Below are 21253 nucleotides of genomic sequence, written 5' to 3' on the forward strand. Positions count from 1 at the left end.
CGTGCCTCCGTACGTCACAACGCCCCACCGCTAATTATTCTCCGTTCCGTCACTTTCCCCCCTGTTAGTTGCTCTCACCGAGATCATAACTCCTAACATCGGCGAATGCTGTTCGATCTGTATAAGTTCTACACAATTCGCGTCGCACATGCAATCAGATTACACAAGCTTCGGTGACAACAGACAGCAGAAAGAACCATCGATAGCGTTCGAGAAACTTCCGATACATGCGGGCGCGTCCCGCGCTGAGCGATAACATTTATTAGACGGTGAGAAGCGGTCACCCGAAGAAAAAGATAAACAAGTACACGTGCCATTATAACAGTATATACGGAATCGGCCCACTCACGCCTTCACACTGTCTCCAAGATAGATCACTCTCAAAACGCGTCGACGCCTTCAGTTCTAGACCCGTGGAGTGCTGTGCACAATGCTACGACATTAAAATACGAGAGGGACTCCATCACGACGGCGCCGCAGCACGCGCTGCTCTGGCTATGACGTGGTATTTAGCCTCTCAGGGATGGACCGGCGTTCCCCACACGCCCTACTTATCGGACCGAGCTCCCTGGGATTTTTTCTTTATTTTTCACAAAACTCAATAAGACAACTTCGCAAGGGCTACTCAACAGCATTAAGCTTGAAGAGCTCTAGAGTTGCTTCGAGCAGTGGAAGAAAAGGTTAGACAAAAGCGTATTGACTCCATTGGAGTATGTTTTGAAGTGAACTGACTGCTTTTTCCTTTCATCTAAAAGGTTCTTCTGGGTGGGGGAGGGGGGCGAGACAAACTGGTTTACTTATTGTGCCCTCCCTCCCCCCCCAATGGGGGAGAATAATAGCTGATGTGACGCTGCTTTCAGTAGTTGTTTAGTCCACGCCTCTGGCCTTAAAGACAAGCTTGTTCTGCTCGCCTCCTTGTGACAGACAGTACAAGTCGCAGTGCACCATGAGTCGTGCGGAAAAGATTTGCAGTCGTATTTGTGGCCCAAGTAAAACGGAAGCGGAGTTATGTCTTCCGACCCTCGGAAGGTGCTAATCCTGAGAAGCTGAACACCTCGATGCACTCAGTCGCGACCACGTCAAAAAAGAAAAAAAGAAGAAAGACATACGAAAAAAAAGAAAAAGAAAGTCGAGCGTGCCTCTCTGCTGGTCGGGAGACGTGAAGTGTGGGACGGGCCTCGGAGCAACGCCGCTTCACGCGTCAGCTCCCGGCGGAGCCCTGTCGGTGGTCAGGGAACTCCAGCTGCGCGCGCGTTTCACAAAGACAGCCGGTCTAGCCGCTCTGCTGACCTCCGATGCGCTGGTCTTCTCAAAGAATCGCCGCCGTATACCGTCGAAAACGAGAGCTTCGGTTTAAAAGCGCGGCAAATCGATGATTTAGGGACGTCAACATCTTCTTTCCCCGCTGTCGAGAACGCCCTTTTATCCCCGACAGTATCAAGGGGTGCATTCATCGCCGCCGCTGTAATGCACTTGGGTCATCGTTTCGCTCCGCCCGTCGTCCGGCCAGGCCGCATTCTTGGGCGACCGCACTTGGCTTCACGCCCCCCCCCCCCCCCCCCCCTCTTCTTTCACACCCCCAATCACCTCGTGCTGCCACTGCGGGCCTCGGGCTCCCGCCTGCACCACCAACCAACCTCCAGGAGGCACCGCGGCGGATCTGGCACCGATGCTCCCTGTTGCGCACCCTCTTTCGGCACATCGGGCCATTAACCGATGTGGCAACTCTTCAGCATGGCTCCAATTGACCTGCCCATAGGCCCATCCGCGTTGAACACTGATGCGTCCGCACTTTCATCGACCTGTCGAGTGTTGAGGGGAAGGTCGTCGTCGCAGCCGGTGAGAGGGAAAGATGTGTGCGGCAAATTCAGTTTGCTTTCATCTCCTGTTCTTTTTTTTTTTTTTGCGTTGTGTTTCTAAATTATTGCCTTACTAAATGCGCAGTCCGGCCTAAAATGAAACGAGGTCAGCGCGTCCTGCGGTGGCTCGCAGGTACGCAGCATGATACATCAGAGCAAAGGAGTTGTTGAATCAGGCGCCGAGGCTATAGCAGGTGTTACACAATCTGAACCACGTCAGTCGCCTTATCAGCGCTCTGTTAATCATTTAGCAGATGCGACTGATCGCCATTGTGTTTCAAGCGTTTTTCTTTCTTGGTCAGCTGTATTCCTTTTTATTAACAGTGGACGCAGTGATGCCCATAATTTTTGCCCTGACGATAATTTCTTTTTCTTTTTTTCGTTGGTACACTGCTATAAAAGCTTGAAACGTTCTGTCTGTTCAGTGCCATGAAAACGCTATGGGTGCAGTCTATGCCGTTGGCAACTGAATGAAATTGAGCACCCCATATAAGTGATGCAGGCCATGAAGTAACCTTCCAGTGGCTTCCAAGTCACTGCGGGATTATCGGCAATGAACGGGCGGATCACGCTGCCCGCTCAGCCCATACTGAGGAGCGCCTCGTCCCAATTCCTGTTTCTAGAACTGACGCGGCACGGAAGCTCCGCCTACTTGCTCGGCAGTGCACCGCATCACAATGGAATGAGCCACATTTAAGAAATACGCGACTGTACTCACTTGATCCAACATTAAGTCTTCGAGCGCCATCACAGCTTCGCCGTAGAGACGCCACGCTTTTATATCGACTTTGGTTGGGCGTTGCCTTTACTAAAGCCTATGGCTTCCGCATAGGGATGACCGACACACCAACCTGTGACCACTGCGGCCAGGAAGAATCAATTGGCCATATTTTGTGCGCCTGCCCGCAGTACAGTCCACAGAGGGCATGCCTTAGCCACGAACTTGACCGACTGGACGACCAACCGCTATCCGAAAAAAGAATTCTAAAACATCGAAAGGACCTACCTTCACAGAAGAAGGCCGTGCAAGCGCTTTTGCGCTTCTTGCGATCTACCGGCCTGTGTGAACGACTTTAACTGGAACGCCTTTTGTGTGTGTGTCTCCATGTGTGCGCGTTCCTTTTCTTTTGTTTTTTTTTGCGTTTTCCTCTCTGTCATCTTTCTAACCCCTATCCCCCATCCCCAGTGTAGGGTAGCAAACCGGAGACTCATATCTGGTTAACCTCCCTGCCTTTCCTCTTCATTCTCTCTCTCTCTCTCTCTGAGCACCCCATCTTCATCGACTTACTACTGCTACACTTCCAGCAGTGTGGTCAGACGCGATAACATACACGTCCGGCAAACAGTGGCAGGCTACATAGCGAAAGAGCAGTGAGAGAAAGTTCGCAGCGGTGACACGTGAGAAAATGCATGGCACACGCTCTATACGCGTGCCCTACGATTGCCTTATTTTCCAGCGTTGCTATCTGGAGCTGAAGGCTTGAGGCACCGTTTCTAACTTTAGCAACACCATTTGATGCAGGACTGTTGCTATAGCGCAGGTGCGAATGCTATAAGCGAATGCTACAAGTGCACAGAAGAGATTTGAACCACCGCGGCGGGCCAACTGCCACTACGTTCTGCTGCTTAGCGCGAAGCCGCGGGTGCAACCCTCGGCTGCATTTTGATGGGGCCAGAATGCAAGAACGCTCGTGTATCAGGTGCTTTGAGTGCACGTAAGAGAACTCCAGTTGGCCAAAATGGATCCGGTGCCCTCTACTACTTAGTCCATTATAGGTGCAGCGTTTATTTGGTACGTAAACGTTACGCACGAATCAATAAAACAAAGAGAAGACATTTCAATAATTAAGTGCTCGCCGATTCCATTTTATTTGATGTTCTATGTGGACAGCCGCGAAGAGCCAGGGGACGGACCGATCTACAATCGTCAGTGTGCTCGCTGGTCACGCTTTCGTTCAGGAAAGGAAGGACGTAAAATAAACGATATTACTCTATGTAGAACGATGTTGTAAATAAATGACAATTGTTCTAGCTACTATACGCCACGGCAGCTTTGTACGAGCGATTTCAATGAGCGCTAACAAACGCCGTTAGTTTCCCATCCCGCTAATCTCGTGCACCCTCACACCACTTTAATCGAGTCGCAGTGCCAAAAAAACTGCGATGCATATGCACTGCGCTCTTTCTTTGCTCCACAGGCGTTCACGTCGCGCTGCACGTGCTGTCTGCCAAATTCGCAACTTCGTAAGCAAATGCACGAGAAGAAAGAGAGAGAGGTAGTGGCCGAAATAAATGGGAACTCAACAGAGGCCATGTCGCAGAGGGCTCACTAACTGGGGATGGAATGCTTGCCAGTGGATGGCAAGCATTGTTCCGTAGGGTTTGCTTACCTTTGAATGTTCTATTATTCAAGTTCACTCATATATCTGCATACTCTATTTAGCATCCTCAAGCAGTTCTCATCACATACGATATCCTACATTGTAGAGATTTATATGCAATGAAACCTAAAGTATTTCTGCCCGATTTGGCTATGAGTAAATTACTTTATTTTTATACGACTTAACGTCTCATATCTACTTACCGTACGATTTTCTCAGCAAGCCGTATCGATATTACTTAAATGATGTAAGAGGTAATGTTTTCTAGTACATTTACTTTATTTCACCAGAAGAGCCCATTTCTAAGGCAAAAGCGATATGTACAACAGCGGTGCGACCTTCCTGACCACATGTATATATAGGGCCACGTGCGGCCCATGTCGGCAGCGCTGCAGGCTTTGGGGCCAACATAAGACTAGCCTTTTCCGCTACTTTTACACGTACGTATCTTTTATGATTATAATTCTCTTTAAATAAGTTTCATGCAGAAGTGCCTGCGTTCCGCAGAAAGGTGAGTTTGCTACCTATAACACTCATAGAGCCCCATGCCATGCACTCAACTTCGTAAGGCTGTAATTACATTTAACCTGGAATTGAATGTAGCTGGCCTCTTCAGCCAGTGGCAGCGTGGATGATTGCTACGTGGTACAGTGAAGTCTGCGTAGGGCAAATGGTGCAACACCCCCAAAAGGTTAGAACGCCCACACGTTTTCCACTATGATCGGCGCCACTATACCCCATCAACGGTTTCTACGGATGTTCAAAAACGATCTCTTTTGACGGGCACAAAAGTGTGACCTATGGACAGCTCAAGGCACCAGTAAGGCATTTAAAAAATCAGAAGTGTACTCTGCTACAACGTGCTGTAGCCAAACCCTCTCGTCATATGCTCGAGTGCCTGCGATTCATTGGCGTATAACCCGCCGTGGTTGCTCAGTGGCTATGGTGTTGGGCTGCTGAGCCCGAGGTCGCGGGATAGAATCCCGGCCACGGCGGCTGCATTTCGATAGGGTGAAATGCGGAAACACCCGTGTACTTAGATTTAGATGCACGTTAAAGAACCCCAGGTGGTCAAAATTTCCGGAGTCCTCCACTACAACGTGCCTCATAATCAGAAAGTGGTTTTGGCACGTAAAACCTCATAATTAAATTTTTTAATTGGCGTGTAAGTCTACATGGCAGAGTGCCGTGCTTGAGAGCTTTACTATTTCCTAAATGCGCGAAGAAAAAGCTTGTGACATTGCGTTCACGAGTTCTAACGTTTACTACATTTCAGCAGCGGCATGGCATGCTGCCGAAATCGAATCGGCGTTAGAACGCAACAGAAACTTTGTTTCATCCACGTGTGCTGCTGTGCTCAGCGCAGGAGCCGGTGTCGCTTTTAATTGGCCCTGTTGACGAAGATACTCGTTGCGACTCACGAGGTGCCGAACGATGGCCTCTCGCCCAATGCTTATTCTTTCTAAGTTTCTTCTTGTGTGATATTGCCGTAATGTTTAAGCTATGAACAAAAAGAAAAGTTCGTGGTACATGCGACTCTTCTCTCTTTTTCGTTTCATGCAGCGATTTGTACACAAGAGCTTGAAGTGCCTATACGTGCCGTCTGAAGGGCGTGAAGCATTGCATGGCGCCAAAATATCAGCGACCTGCCGCCTGTGTCGACGACGTGTCTCGGATCGCGCGCGCCGGAACTTGAAGCGAGAGATCCGGTCCACTCATGGTGAGAAATGAGCGGCACCGAGGTTCCGACGAGGTGCCGAGCGTGGCCGCCGAAGACCACCGCTAAGAGGGCGTCTGCGAAAGAGAGTGGATCGAGCGTCCATGCACGGCGCGGTCCCCCCTGCAGGAGACGCGCCCAGACAGACTCCCGCTTCTGCGAACGCCAGGAGCGAAGGCGTCAAAGGTAATACAAATTAGGCTATCATCGCTGAAAAGCCCGGCTCCATCATGATCGCCACAAGGGGAAAATTGCGCACGACGCAGCCGTTATTATGACGTGCCGTGTTGTCATTCCTTTCGTGACGAGGGCCCGCGCAGAGGGCCGCCAGAGGCAGATCACGCGTGACGGTAGGACCCGCCGAGAGGTGCGCGCACTCGGCAAGCGCTCCATTCGCTTTTGACATGACGACGTTATTCGGGCCCCAAGAAAGATGGATGGCCCCCGACGAGAGCCGCACAGACAGTCCGCGCAGGACCTTCTGCAGTACCATTTGACTCGATGTCTCTTTAGCGGCCCAAATATTGCGGATGTGCACGGGAGTGGTCATCCATCCTTCATTCTTCATGCTGGCCGTCGGAGACAGACCGCGGCCAAATCCGGATGTTTTTCTTGTGCGTGCGTCCAGCCTATCGGGTTCCTGTTGAGCCGGCGAGCCGCCGAGCCACCCTTGGAGAGAATTGTGCCTGGGAATGTGGAAACGACAACAAAAAAGCCACTTTATGCTGCCAACACCTTGAACAAGACAACTTGTTATGAAGCTTCTCACGACACCCGGGCCACGGCGGCGCCCGCTCCAGGGGGCAGGAGCCTCTCGTTTTGGAATGCGCGCACTTCGGGCCCTTTTTAACACCGGCACGCTTGTCAAACGTTCGCTGCAGTCATTGACCTCGCAGAATTGGTCGGCAAATGTTCTGCCTCTGCCAGAATTATTTTTTTAAATATCAGATCAGTTCAAGTACTTTATTGCGCATTGCACGAATTGCGTATAAGATGGTTTATTTTTTCATTTATTTCGTTTCCATGTAGATGGATACATATATATTCTTTTCCCCACAGGCAGGAACGCTGTCGACAGCCAGAGTGACAAACGGTGGCGTTGCGAAATTACAAGTAGTAATGGTCTGCTTATATTAGGAAGCTTTTTATAGCAACTTCATTTTTTGTTATTGCTTTCTAATTAAAAGAGAGGTTGGCCCCTGTACTGGCAGCGGCTATACTCCTCAGGGCCAGTATGCAACTAAAAGCACAAAGAGACTGAAAAGCACGGCAGACAGTCAAATATCACAAACATTGGCGATGTTCCGCGCATGAGTATAGGAAGGCGCATAACGGAGTAAAATGTTTAGTACTAGCCTGAACTTTTCTCTTTTCCGCGAGGACTTTAAAAGCTACAGGTGTTCTTTTCTGCAGCGCCATTGTTGGCCATGGGCCAAGAACCTTTCATCAGAGTGAACTTTCGACGGTCTAATATCAAAACAGCCTTTATTCTTCGCATTGTTCAAACGATTGTTTCAAGTATTGTAGTAGCGTTTCTTCTGCTACTCAGATATGCTTGTTTCAAGTATTGTAATAGCGTCGTCTGCTACACTGAAACGCTTGTTTCAAGTATTGTAGTAGCATCGGCTGCTACAAGGATGCTGCACGGCGCATGGAAGTGAGCAACGAAGAGGTTGACAAGAGCCCGCATGCCGCGCAGCACGCGCTGCATGCACACGAGTTCGGAAATAAAGGCGAAGACGAGCTGACTTTCTCCGATTCCGAAGGCCTTTTCCGTCGCCTAGGACGAAGCCTGCTCTTTCTTCTGAAAAGACCCTCGCCTTTACACGCTGTTATGATTGGCGTGTAACACCCAGGGCCAAAAGGATGCTAAAAGACCATGCCTAGCCAAAACGATGGAAGGAATCCTAATTTGCTATTGTTGTCTCGAGGGGCTGCCGGTCTGGCAGGCGCCCCGCAGTGATGACAGGCCCGTTTGTGTGTGTGCGACCAAGGGCAGAACTTTCCGCGAACTGTCCAGCTGTAAGGGACAACGCTTTCCGCGAACCAGACAGGGCCCCCGGATTTCCGCCAGCGGAGGCACGCTCGTGGAAACGTCACCTGAAAGAATGGATCAGCAGCCCCATCCCCGACCAGACCCACGGGATGCCACCAGCGGAGGCACGCTTGTGAAAACGTCACCTGGGAGAATAGATCAGCTGACCCATCCCCGACCAGACCAACGGGTATCCACCAGCGGAGGCACGCTCGTGAAAACGTCACCTGAAAGAATGGATCAGCAGCCCCATCCCCGACCAGACCAACGGGTATCCACCAGTGGAGGATCGTTCGTGGAAACGTCACCTGAAAGAATGGATCAGCAGCCCCATCCCCGACCAGACCCCACGGGATGCCACCAGCGGAGGCACGTTCGTGAAAACGTCACCTGGGAGAATAGATCACCTGACCCATCCCCGACCAGACCCACGGGATGCCACCAGCGGAGACACGTTCATGAAAACGTCACCTGGGAGAATAGATTAGCTGACCCATCCCCGACCAGACCCACGGGTATCCACCAGCGGAGGCACGCTCGTGAAAACATCACCTGGGAGAGTAGATCAGCTGACCCATCCCCGACCAGACCCACGTCATGCCACCAGCGGAGACACGTTCATGAAAACGTCACCTGGGAGAATAGATCAGCTGACCCATCCCCGACCAGACCCACGGGATGCCACCAGCGGAAACACGTTCATGAAAACGTCACCTGGGAGAATAGATCAGCTGACCCATCCCCGACCAGACCCACGGGTATCCACCAGCGGAGGCACGCTCGTGAAAACATCACCTGGGAGAGTAGATCAGCTGACCCATCCCCGACCAGACCCACGGGATGCCACCAGCGGAGACACGTTCATGAGAACGTCACCTGGGAGAATAGATCAGCTGACCCATCCCCGACCAGACCAACGGGTATCCACCAGCGGAGGCACGCTCGTGAAAACGTCACCTGAAAGAATGGATCAGCAGCCCCATCCCCGACCAGACCAACGGGTATCCACCAGCGGAGGATCGTTCGCGGAAACGTCACCTGAACGAATGGATCAGCAGCCCCATCCCCGACCAGACCCCACGGGATGCCACCAGCGGAGGCACGTTCGTGAAAACGTCACCTGGGAGAATAGATCACCTGACCCATCCCCGACCAGACCCACGGGATGCAACCAGCGGAGACACGTTCATGAAAACGTCACCTGGGAGAATAGATCAGCTGACCCATCCCCGACCAGACCCACGGGTATCCACCAGCGGAGGCACGCTCGTGAAAACATCACCTGGGAGAGTAGATCAGTTGACCCATCCCCGACCAGACCCACGGGATGCCACCAGCGGAGACACGTTCATGAAAACGTCACCTGGGAGTATAGATCAGCTGACCCATCCCCGACCAGACCCACGGGATGCCACCAGCGGAAACACGTTCATGAAAACGTCACCTGGGAGAATAGATCAGCTGACCCATCCCCGACCAGACCCACGGGATGCCACCAGCGGTGACACGTTCATGAAAACGTCACCTGGGAGAATAGATCAGCTGACCCATCCCCCCGACCAGACCCACGGGATGCCACCAGCGGAGACACGTTCATGAAAACGTCACCTGGGAGAATAGATCAGCTGACCCATCCCCGACCAGACCCACGGGTATCCACCAGCGGAGGCACGCTCGTGAAAACATCACCTGGGAGAATAGATCAGCTGACCCATCCCCGACAAGACCCACGGGATGCCACCAGCGGAGACACGTTCATGAAAACGTCACCTGGGAGAATAGATCAGCTGACCCATCCCCGACCAGACCCACGGGATGCCACCAGCGGAAACACGTTCATGAAAACGTCACCTGGGAGAATAGATCAGCTGACCCATCCCCGACCAGACCCACGGGATGCCGCCAGCAGAGGCACGCTCGTGAAAACGTCATCTGGGAGAATAGATCAGTTGACCCATCCCCGACCAGACCCACGGGTTGCCGCCAGCGGAGGCAAGCTCGGGAAAACATCGCCTAGGAAAGCGGGAGCAGCCGAAAAGCAACGAGGGGGACTCAGTGCGTGTCACGTGACGTTGACGTGAGCAAGATCCTGCCTACGATTTTAGTGGGTCTATTTAAGGGGCCCCGCAATGTACTTTTTCACTTCATTCATTCTCTTCTTCTTATCCTTCACCAACCATTGAATAAACACAGTGCCAGTTTCGCACTAGAAATCGTCTTGTCCCTGTCTGATCGCCATGGTCTACCGGACGCCTGCAGCCTGCCGACAACGCCACGCTACCAAATAGTAACGCCGGTCGACGATGAAGAACCAGGCGTCGCAACAACGCCTCGCAGTATCGTGCCGTGGGCACTCAAGAAGATGGTGGTGTTGTACGTGTTAGTCAGCGTATCCACAATGGCACTGCGGAATAGCAACGCATTGGATTGTATGCAAAAAGTGACGCGAGTAGGCTGCGCCAAGCCGCAGACGGTGCAATAGAGATGCGAAACTTCTATTGTCGCTCAACTTTGGTGGAATGGACAATTTAATGTTAGGGTCTATAAAGAATAAGTCTTAGTAGTTTTATTTCTGATCAAACCAGGTGTTTGTGCTAAGTTGACAGGATATGTCTCAGCCACAGGCGGACTTATTTCTCTATGGATAAGAGGGATATTCAATGCATAATCACTTTCGTGCGCCTATTTTGCAGCAGCGTCCGCAGCAGTGTTTCCAGAAATATTGCAGGGTACCGATATCCATTGACACGTTATAATGTGATATCCTGTGCTGGCTTTTGTGTGTTCCTTGATGGTTTCATATGCTAAATCTGTAGTCAGCGCATTTCGGTCTCAACGCATTGTGCTCTTTAGTGACCTGAAGGCGGCTTGTCTATCACTAAAAATAACCAATTTCTTTGCGATCTCTACTGACGGCAAAGCAGAGAGATGGCAAATAGTTTGGTGACGGTAGAAGATGTCACCCTATGATTTAAACATTTGTTCTGGCTTCAGGTCCGGTATAATAAATGCGAATGCAGACGAAAAGCACGATCTGTCCGTATTCACATGAATGTACTGTGAACATAAGGAGTAAATCTGGTACAGTCATGTAAGTTGCTGCGCAGCTATCATGAGCATATCTCTCTTGCGTATGATTCACTCGACTGACAATTCTATTATTGGTATTGTAAGCATCCAAGGAGGGTGACGGAGTTCCATTTTGCATACTTAAAAACTCAGTAATAACGTTATATGATCCTGAAGCATGTTAAGACTTTCACTTTTGTTTCCTTCATTAAGGGAGTGCTTTAGTGGGTTCTCTTCATGTTGCCTTAGAATTCGTTGTGCGAGTCTATAAATTTCACCTGCTCGTATATAAAACTGGAAAAGGGGGATGACTAGCCTCAGCGATAGCAAGAGGACTCGAGGTTGCTCGGGGGACGTCAAAACAATCTAAGCCCTGTTGCCGATTAAAGTCGGAGTCTCTTGTCAGAAGTTCGTGACAGACCATGGAAAATGGGCTCCGAATAAGTTATTATTGCGGTAGAAATTTTATGGAAATTCCAGGCGAATTTCGTCGCCGTATGAGTCGTCATGATGATTCGTATAAAGTCCAAGTTCGATAGGATCGTGGCCGCGAGCCATATACTGTAGGGAAAACATGCGAGAGTGAGCCGAGAAGGATGGTGGCTTAGTGCGGCGCCGTTGGTGCGGCGTCTTCTCGCGCACGCCGACAGGGTGCGCGCCCACATTTCGCGCGCACAAGGCGGAAAGCGGAGAGATTTGCGTGCGCTAGGAAGAGGGGGGAGGAGGGAGGGGCAGGGTAGCGGACGCGTCTCCACTTCTACTCCAGCCGCGGCTGCACTTGGCGCGGCTGAGCGCGGCCGCGGGCGTGCTATCTTGGAGTTAATCTACGGTGAGTTCGAAGGCAAGCCGACCTCAGAAAGCTGATGGCTTCGTGTGCCCTATATTCTTGCGCGCCTATAGTTCGCGTTGAAGCGAGAGGCAGCTCGAAGGAGAATTCGCTCGCCGCTGCTGCCGCTCTTCGTCACGCCTGGGTTCTGACAGCGAGTGTCCGCGGTCATCGAGTGAGATGTGTTCATGTTTTCCTGTGCGAGCCTGACTCCATGCTTGTTACTTTAGTTGGTAAGCGAATGTTTACAGCAGTTTGATACAGCTGATAAAACTACTAACCTTACTGCTTATAGCTGTCTAATAATTTGCTATCGCTATGAATACTTCGCCTTTCGAGTGAAACTGTTACTTTTTTTTTGCTTGATCGGTGAACTCTAAACTTGCAATATATGGTTGCGACTGATGCTCCCCTTGTCACATTTTTTTCCTCCAGATTAAGCTGAAAATTCTTCAGATTCTAACTAGTAAAAGGAAGTACTGCTGTATTATTGAAAGAGAGACCCATACCCCTTTCTTTTAGGAAGTTCTCAATAACATCGGTGGCCTCCTGCAACGTCGATTGTACTGAATATACATATAAACCATAAGGAAGCCCATATGCGGACGTCATCTGTGTGTAGTGAATACTACAGACAGGCTGGAAGCTTTTGCGGTAAAGCTGCCATTATGCAATTTAAAAAAATATGGGCAAATTACACTGCCCTGCGGATCATCCTGCGTGGCACTATGATACAGTTGAAATTCGATTTAACGAAGTAATGATCTCGCTCGGATTATTTCGTTAAATCTGGAAGCTCGTAATATTGAGAAAGGCATTTTTCGGTCCTTGAAAATCTAAAATTGTAACGTAGCAAACTCAAAAAGTCCAGAGGCACTGTATTTGCCGCTAACCGTCGTATTTCTTGCGTCCACTTGTGATAGCGTGAATCATGTCCGCCTTTTCTTTGCGGTTGAGCACTTTCGTTTTCTTTTTGGGAGGCTCCATGTCCGGGCGATGCACGCCAGGTAGACGGTCCCTTGAAGTTGAGACAGGCAGCCGATATGCAAAGACGCGGAGAACGAATGCAGTGATTATGCGAGCAGGCCGATCAAGAATGAGGAGGAAACAACTTTATTAAGGTAGAAAGTTGCGAGGAGATGATCAGTGCCATCTGTCACATAAACCATGAAATAACGAAAGCAACTACTGCTGCCCCTAACGCCATTTGGTACGTAAGAGAGCGCTACCGACTGTTTAAGTCCGTTGTTCCGTACATGGGCATGGCGTGCAGCCTCACCAAAATAAAGCTAGGGCCGTGAATAGGGCGCCAAGATGTTCTAACGCGATAGCGTTAGAGCGCACGCTCGAAGAAAAACCCGTATGTGTCAAAATACGAAAGAAATAACCGCTTTTTCAACTGATTTGTTTCAGAAAAAGCTTCGTTAAATCGGGTTTTCGTTAATCGAGTTTCGTTAATTCGGGTTGACAACAGCATTGAACCCTGGTACCTGCCCCGTAATGGAAATTTCTTCGTTAGATCGAGAACTTCGTAAAATCGTGTTTCATTATATGGAGCTTTACCTGTACTTTCATTTCTTGGCATAAAAATGCTTCTGTCACTTAAGAACTGTGAAATCCACCGCAGAGATCGTCCACATAAAACACGCTCTGACATGCTAAGGGCCAAACAATGATCGGATCGGATCGGAAAACATTTATTGGGCTCTAGAAAAGAGATCTTCGCGGCTTCAGACGGCCTCTTCCATCTTCTGATGGATTCTTCAGTCTGCAATCACAGGGTTGGTGCCCTTGTCCAAGGCTCCACTGAGTATGGCCAACCCGCGAGCTCGCTCTACTAGGCGCTTTTGGCCGTTCAAGCTTACGCTGGAAAGCATACTCTCCCACTGTTCCGCACTCGGGTTTTTAATTTTATAGATAGTTGGGGACTCAATATTTTGACAGGCCCATGATATGTGGTACAGATCTGGTTTCTCTCCGCACCATGGGCACTTAGCCTCATATTGCGTCGGGAAAATTTTATTCAGAAGGTTTAGATTCGGGAAAGTACCCGTCTGCAGTTGTCGCCATGCAACAGCATCCTCTCTGCTTAGATCCTTATCCGGGGGTGGGTACATCAATCTGAGTACCCATGGGCTACTCAGATATCCAAACAATGAAACGTTCTTTTCCTTAGACCGCTTCCTAACCTTACGTGAGGCCTCCTTACAGCGAAGCACCGATGGAGCAAGCAAGCTTACTCTGAAAGCTCCCTTCGCCCCTCTTCACGTAAGGAACAGTTGCCGTACACCTGGATTCGAGAGGATCTTTTATAAGCTTTACACGAACGCCTTTATTCAATAAAAAGAAATTTGGATGACCACACAACCCTTAAATGGAATTGCCGATATGGAGACGCGTGGACGCTTTCTTCTAGTTTTGTTTACTCAACGCGAGAAACCACCGCAGTCGAGCGCAAAACTTGATATGTTCCAGCAACACTAGCACGCCGGCGTTGCGAGACGCAACTCTTGCCGAACGTACGACTGAAATGACCGCCGACTCCTGGCATCGTGCTTGCGCTTCTCCGCAGGCGGGCGACAGCGCGCATGCGCAAGCAACCATAACGTGCGCCAGCACTGAGGCGAAGCGCTCGTTCAGGGCCAGGAGCAGCGTAAGGACGCATGAAGGTAGCTACGGAGCAACCTTGCGCTGAGGAAGCACCGAGGAAATCTTCACCGAGGGCTCCTCAGTAAGGAAGCTTTCAGAGTGACATAAGGTGACCTCACAGCAATGAAGTCTTCCCTACTGAGGTAAGGAGGATTTCATTGTTTGGGCCTAGGAAGCACACGTATGCGACTTACATTGTCAAATGCTCTCTTAATATCCAGAAAACCGCGACTGTCATATTCCCGCAGCTACGTTCATGTTCGGCTCTTGTGGCAAGGTCCAGCAATGCATCCATAGTGCAAAGCCGCTTCCTAAACCCTCTCATGCAATCAGATAGCACATTCGTGTTTTCACACCACCACTCAAGCCAACTGTCCTTCATCTTCTCCATTACCTTACGAAGACAGCTTGTGAGGCTTACAGGCGGGAAGGTGTCGAGGCCTTACCAGATTTAATGATTGGAGTTACATATGCAAGTTCTTTTGTGAAGCAAAGGAGCTTCTTAATAACGTCATCTGGCAGATACCATCACGAGACACACGATCGTTGTTAGCGCCTTGCCGGCCCTTTGTTCAACAACCATTCAATATCGCGATATCAACTGCAGCATAATCTGAATTGTCCCTCCAGTGGCTCCAAATGCAGAGCGCATTGGCGGACTTTACTCTGGAGTCGCACAAAGAAAGTACTTGTTGTTGTTATTGCCTCCAACGTATTGCAGCATTGTTGTTGTTGCCTCATTGTAGCTCATTCTGTCCTTTTTTTCATTGCTTTTGAGTGGGAAAGCGTTTGAATTAATTTGCACATTAAAAAAAATAATCGGTTCTTACTTATTCGCTGCCACGAGAAAATTCCCATTTTTCAGGGGCCTGAAGAAAAAACTGTTGCCACGGAAAGCACTAAAATGCTTTAGCCCATGATTCGGCATTATAAATTGCAAAAAACAAATTTTTGTTTTCAAGGGCATTACATTGAAAGAAATTAATATTTAATAAATAATAAATAAAATATTGCGAAGCTGAGATTTTGACTGCATTGAGTTCTAAAGCAATCGCCTCAGCCTAGCAGGTTTGGAGAATTCTCCTGCGCCAACAACGCTCCAAATACGAAGATATGCTTTAAAATCTGTGACGTCGCGCTGACTTACTGGTGCGGAGGTTTCCGCAAGAAAGTTAAAAAAAAAAGTTTGCCCCTTATTTTCCACAGGAACAAATAACCCTTTTCCGCCAAATGCATAAATATATGGTAATGAAAAAATATCTTACCACTCCTACCTGACCAGTATCGGTAACTTCGCAATAATGTCGCTAAATTTAGTGAATATTTAATCACCCTAAAGGCAAATTTGCATTTGTAAAGTCTTAGCGACATTTTAGTGACTCTTTATAGTGACGTGAACAGCTGGTAAAATTACTTTGGCTAAGTTCGATGGTTGCCTCCTTCCCTCCCCATTTTAGCCCAAGGGGAACGTATGCGCTTCCATTGGTCGCTACATCTGACACACCGACTAGCTTACTAGAGAACCATCTAGGTGCAACCCGAGTTGATTTTCTAGGCAAAGAACAATCTTGAGATCTGATACCGTTTTTGGAAAACCAGGGATGTTTTCTCTTTTCGCATTCTTACTGTTGACTCGCCACCGCATGAAGTGATTTAAAGCTGTAGTTTAAAAATAATAAAGAAGACACTAGGAACACAAAAAAAAGAAGGCAGAATTCCGGGCAAGTCATCATTATCATTGAGCGACTTCGTCAAATAAAGAAAGTTAGTAAAATTTCACCTGGCTTAGTGTTACTCGTTAGTGTACCTGCTAAAAAAAATGCAATTATGAAGCGCCACCGAAGCAGAACTTCCGTGCCACCGTTAACAGCTGTAACTATTTCCCCGCTTGGCCACTGCAATGTCACGTTTCGAGTTATGACTTGTTGCTTCGTTGGCCCTTCATAATTTTAATTTCAACCTTGCTTCAAATTTTCTTCTCTTACTGCTGTTTCTCGCAGCGGAAGTGAGGCCTTGTGACATGAAACCCTCTTTATTATTATTAATATTATTATTATTACCAAGACACTCGAGGTCGTTCCTGGGCACTTTAATAAACATGATTGATTGATTGATTGATTGATTGATTGATTGATTGATTGATTGATTGATTGATTGATTGATTGTGCAATAGATAGAGGCTACCATTACAAACGACACTATATAACTTGTCTTGCATTTTTATTAGCTGTCTGTGCATTTCATATACCCTGTTGAAATGCAAATTAATGTTGTGCATGATTTTTGCAAGGGCAGAAAGAGACAGGGGGAGATGAAAAGATGAAGAACAGTTTTTCTCCGGGACTCGCGCTCGCTCCGCTTGGCTGAATCGCATTTGGCAACATTTATAACCACCAGCATAAGCCGCGCCCGGTCAATGTGTTGCTTGCAATCGAAGGAGGTTCGGCGTAGTACCTTGCTGCCCCGTGTCATCAGGCATAGCCAAAGCTTGACATAGTATCTGGCTCCATAGTTCCAGATTGGAGAAGAGAACTAGCACCTACGCCAACTCCTGCTTATGTTATGTATTTCACGCGTCTATCTGAAACCTGTTAAACGAAGTCTTGCCAGCGTTTTCGCACAGGGCCGGTGGCCACTTTCTGGAAGCTCTTGCCCAAATTAATTTATTTAAAAAATATATAGAAATTATTGTGCCTTAATTTTTAACATCGTGTTTTGAATTCTGCTCGGAAACCGCTGACAGATACGGCGCAAGGACTTCCGTAGCTTCTATGGCTGCCATAAGAGAGATGTCATACAGTGTATCATACGTTTCTGTTGTCACGTCACACGACGAGGGCTAGGGACGCCCAAATACCATGGGGTGCTGCGAATTATATCATTTGTTTTGGCTGTTTTACCTTTGGCGGAGATGTTCCCTTACAGCCCACGCATCCAGACCTCTGGGAAGGAAGTGGCTTGCATGGAAAGCGCATCTTTTTGGATGGCCACTATGCCGAACAATATTTTCCTTGCCACTAGTACCAAATTCTCATATTTGGAGTTCTCACTAAGGTCACACCGAAATGGCGGTCGCATTCAAAACCTTCCACTGTATATTCACGGAAAAATGAAGGTCGTATTCGTCAATAACGACGATGAAGAATTAAGGCTATACATAGTTAGAATAGCTAATATAAAATGAAGGCCAGTATGATAAGAAATACACTATAACACAACAAAAGACTGTTGACCATTGTTGACACTCACGAAGACCGCGCACTGCCGTGAAACCAAGCGAACAGAGGTCGAATAAGTGTTAAGACCGAAAAGCGAAATCTTCAGTCGAATTTTCCTGTAAAGCTTGGGGTAAGCGTCAACAGGGCAGCTCCCTAAGGCTCCAGTATGGCCTTCGTTGAAATGAGAGTCGTCTACCGAGACTTAAGTGCAACATTGTTTTCGTAGTGCTGACGTCTCCGCTCAGCTGCGCGTGTCTTCCATTGCGCCCTTCGGCTTCCGTTCGACTCCCGAGCCATAGCGAACTGCAAAGTATTAGTGAAGCCGGCACGGGGCGCTGGTGCGAGACGCGATGGCGAGCTTTTTTTTTTTTTTTTTTCTCGCCACCTTCCCCGGAATTCGCACTGCCTGCAGCGCTGGGTGGGCTCCCGTGAAGAATTTCGCCGTGCCTGCATCAGAGAGAAAGGAAGGGGAGGGAGGGCATTAAGCACGCGGCGTGATGTCGCGCCAGCTAGTCGCAGCGACGGGCCAGCGCTTCGGCCGGGCGCTTTAATTCAATTGCCAGGGCCTTGGCGGGGCCACGGTGACCGGGTTGCATAGCCGACCCGCGCCGCGTGCACCGGGAGCGCTGCGTGCCGGCCGGCACCGCTCCGCGGAGAGGAGGGCCTCTTCTCGCCGGGTTCCTTGTTTCTTGTTCTTTTCAATCGGGCGTTTTTCTTTAATGGCGATTGGGGGGCTGTTAGTCGGCAGCGGCTCCCTTTGATGTGCCGCCGCGGTGACGACATAAGGAGGGTATTATAGGGGGCGCCACGGGCGAGGCAACGCCCTCTGCGGACCACCGCTGCAGATTAACAGGAGGGACTGGTTTCGGCAGCCTTCTCGCGCGCGTTTAATGCTCCGCGACGTCTTAACGCGCGGCGACTCTTCTCGCGCCCCCAAGGGCGTCGCGCGGGCCTCCCGCAACCTGGACGGATAAAGTAATTAAATGACAGCTAAAAACATCTCCTCTGTCTTTCTCTTCGCCCCGACTTCGGCGATCCATTATTTTAGCACTTTCTCGAGACAGCTTATGTAATAAGGCTCATCCGTGGCCGCAGTCGCCGGCTTTTGACTGGCAGGGGGAGGGGGGGGGGGGGGGCGCCCACCCCGCGGGAACGGGCGGTAATTGTTTTGCGCCTTCCGCTCGCTCGCTGCTGCCCCGCCGGCGACGCCGGCACCTCTGCTGCACGCGCCGTCGCACCGGTGCTCCGCCCCCGCCATCAGCGCCGGATGTTGGCGCCCACCGCGCCGACGTGTTACAGCAGGCGAACCAGCACGTCCACGGAAGAACAGCGCGGACCTGCTCGAATCTGGCGCAAGGGCATTTATCTCACCGCCGAAGAGTGGCACAAAAAAAGGCTTAAGCCCCGACTCGCTAGCACTGCGAGCGTTGCGGTCACGTGAGAGAGGAAAATTGGAGGGAGCGGTGATTTACAGCCGTTGAGACATTTTAGTATAAGTTATATTATATGCAGATGAAGCTGCGTGTGTGTGTGTGTGTGGCCGGAGAGGGGTGCTGCGTTAGAAAACGCCTTCAGAAAGAAGCATTAAAGATACTGCAAATGTATGTTGAATGAAACCGAACATCTGCATGCCATATGGTTACTTTCTGTCTGGCGCCATGACTTTATGGTGATGGTAAATTATCATCAAAATCGTCAAATTTTCAACCAAGGAACCTATACTCAATGCCTGCAAAGTTCGTAATGCAATCGCTGTTTGCAAGTTTCCGGCCCTTTCAGCCATTCTATCATGTTGTTAGACCGCTGCTTATAATACCAGCTCTATACTTCATGAATAACTCACCTAGCTCCGTTTCTTCATAGAATAGCACGTATACGCATTTGATCCCTAATCCAGAAAACTGACTTTCTGTCTCTTAATCTATAGACTGGCTCGGGCCGACCTCTTTCCTTTACAGTTACTATTGCAATAGCAAATATATGGACACTTCTGGCGAATTATCGGCGTGGGCGTCAGCATTGGCGTGGTGATATATGGATTATTCGACATGCTAGAATCATGCTGTATTATTGAAGCACCAAAATTGCTGTGACCAGGTTTTATGATCTTGACTTATTTATTTGTCAGAATTTTGGCAGTTGCAGAGCTCCAAGAACAGTCGTAAAACATATCTGGAATAAAACAGAAACATCGCGACACAGGACGAGTGAGTAAAGAGCACAGGACAGCACTCTATCCTGTGCTCTTTACTCGTTCGTCCTGTGTCGCGCTGTTTCTGTTTTATTCCAATCATGAACCAACCAGCCGCTTTGAACACAATGATAAAACATTTCCTTCTCAGCAGTGCACGCCTTTTATCCTAAACTATTAAAAATTCAAAATAATATTTGGGCTCACAATCGCAAAGGGATGCAATGATGCGCCAGTGGTCTGTGCGGATTTAATATTTCACTGGGCGCTCACTAATGCCGACGGTTTCCCATCGGACTCAACCATTCTCATCTCGTGCGGCGTCGAGGTACGTGCTATAGCGCCTGCAACACCGCTGGCGGCGCGCATGACGCTAGCGTTCTCAAACGCCTGGTATAGCTGCCAGGACGCTGTTACTTCTGTCCAGCAGAAGTAGCCTTGCGTGCTGCTTCGAGCCATATCGCACACACATGTAGTTACAACAACGTCAGAGGATTTATAGCGCAGCGCTGAACCTTGCTATCTCTGTCAATGCTTCGACCTTAGGGCGAAACTGCTTCCCTTTTTATTCCAGCATTCTGCCTCATAACATTATACAAGCTCATAAGTTTAGTTTCTGTCACTTGTTTCGCTGTCACTAACTTTCTTTTAAGTTCGTTCACTAGTCTTCAAGATTCGGCGCGAGTACAGGCAAAAGTTCAGAGGTCATCTAGTTTTCAAAGATGTTGGTGAGCTGCTGTTCATAAGCTGGTTGGTTAAGGCGTTTATTACAGGGCCGTGTTAGCCCGGAAGTCTGGGCCGGCAATTGCTCTATCTGTTTGTCTCTTCCGCTATTCAGGAATCGCTTCCCCACGTCCATGAATTCGTAAGCTGGGCAGTCCAACCCACCTATATATTCCTGCCGGCGTCCTCCCACTCATCATCCGTCGCCTATACAGCAACTAGACAATGATAGCCCTATCGCACGTCGCAATACCAACTCTGTCTGCGCAGTGACATCTTGCGGTGTATCCTTACTCTGTGAGTGGACACCGTCGTACGTGGGCATTGCCGGCAGTTGAATAGGCGGACATGGCATCTCGGATGTATGAATGCAGTAATCGTCCAGGAGTTCTCTGCCACCTCGATGATGCTCGCCTCCTGATCACCACCTGCTCGGACAGCATCCTGATAAGCGAGTTTCACCTACAAGGTAATTTGCACCATGTGTTCGTGGGCGTGGCTCACATAGCTGCCACAGAGTTGTGCCACTGAAGTTTCGTGTAGGATGTGTCATGGTGACTAAACGGTTGCGCCACGACAAGGACG

The sequence above is a fragment of the Dermacentor andersoni genome, chromosome 1, assembly GCF_023375885.2.
Source record: "Dermacentor andersoni chromosome 1, qqDerAnde1_hic_scaffold, whole genome shotgun sequence".
Lineage (NCBI taxonomy): Eukaryota > Metazoa > Arthropoda > Arachnida > Ixodida > Ixodidae > Dermacentor > Dermacentor andersoni.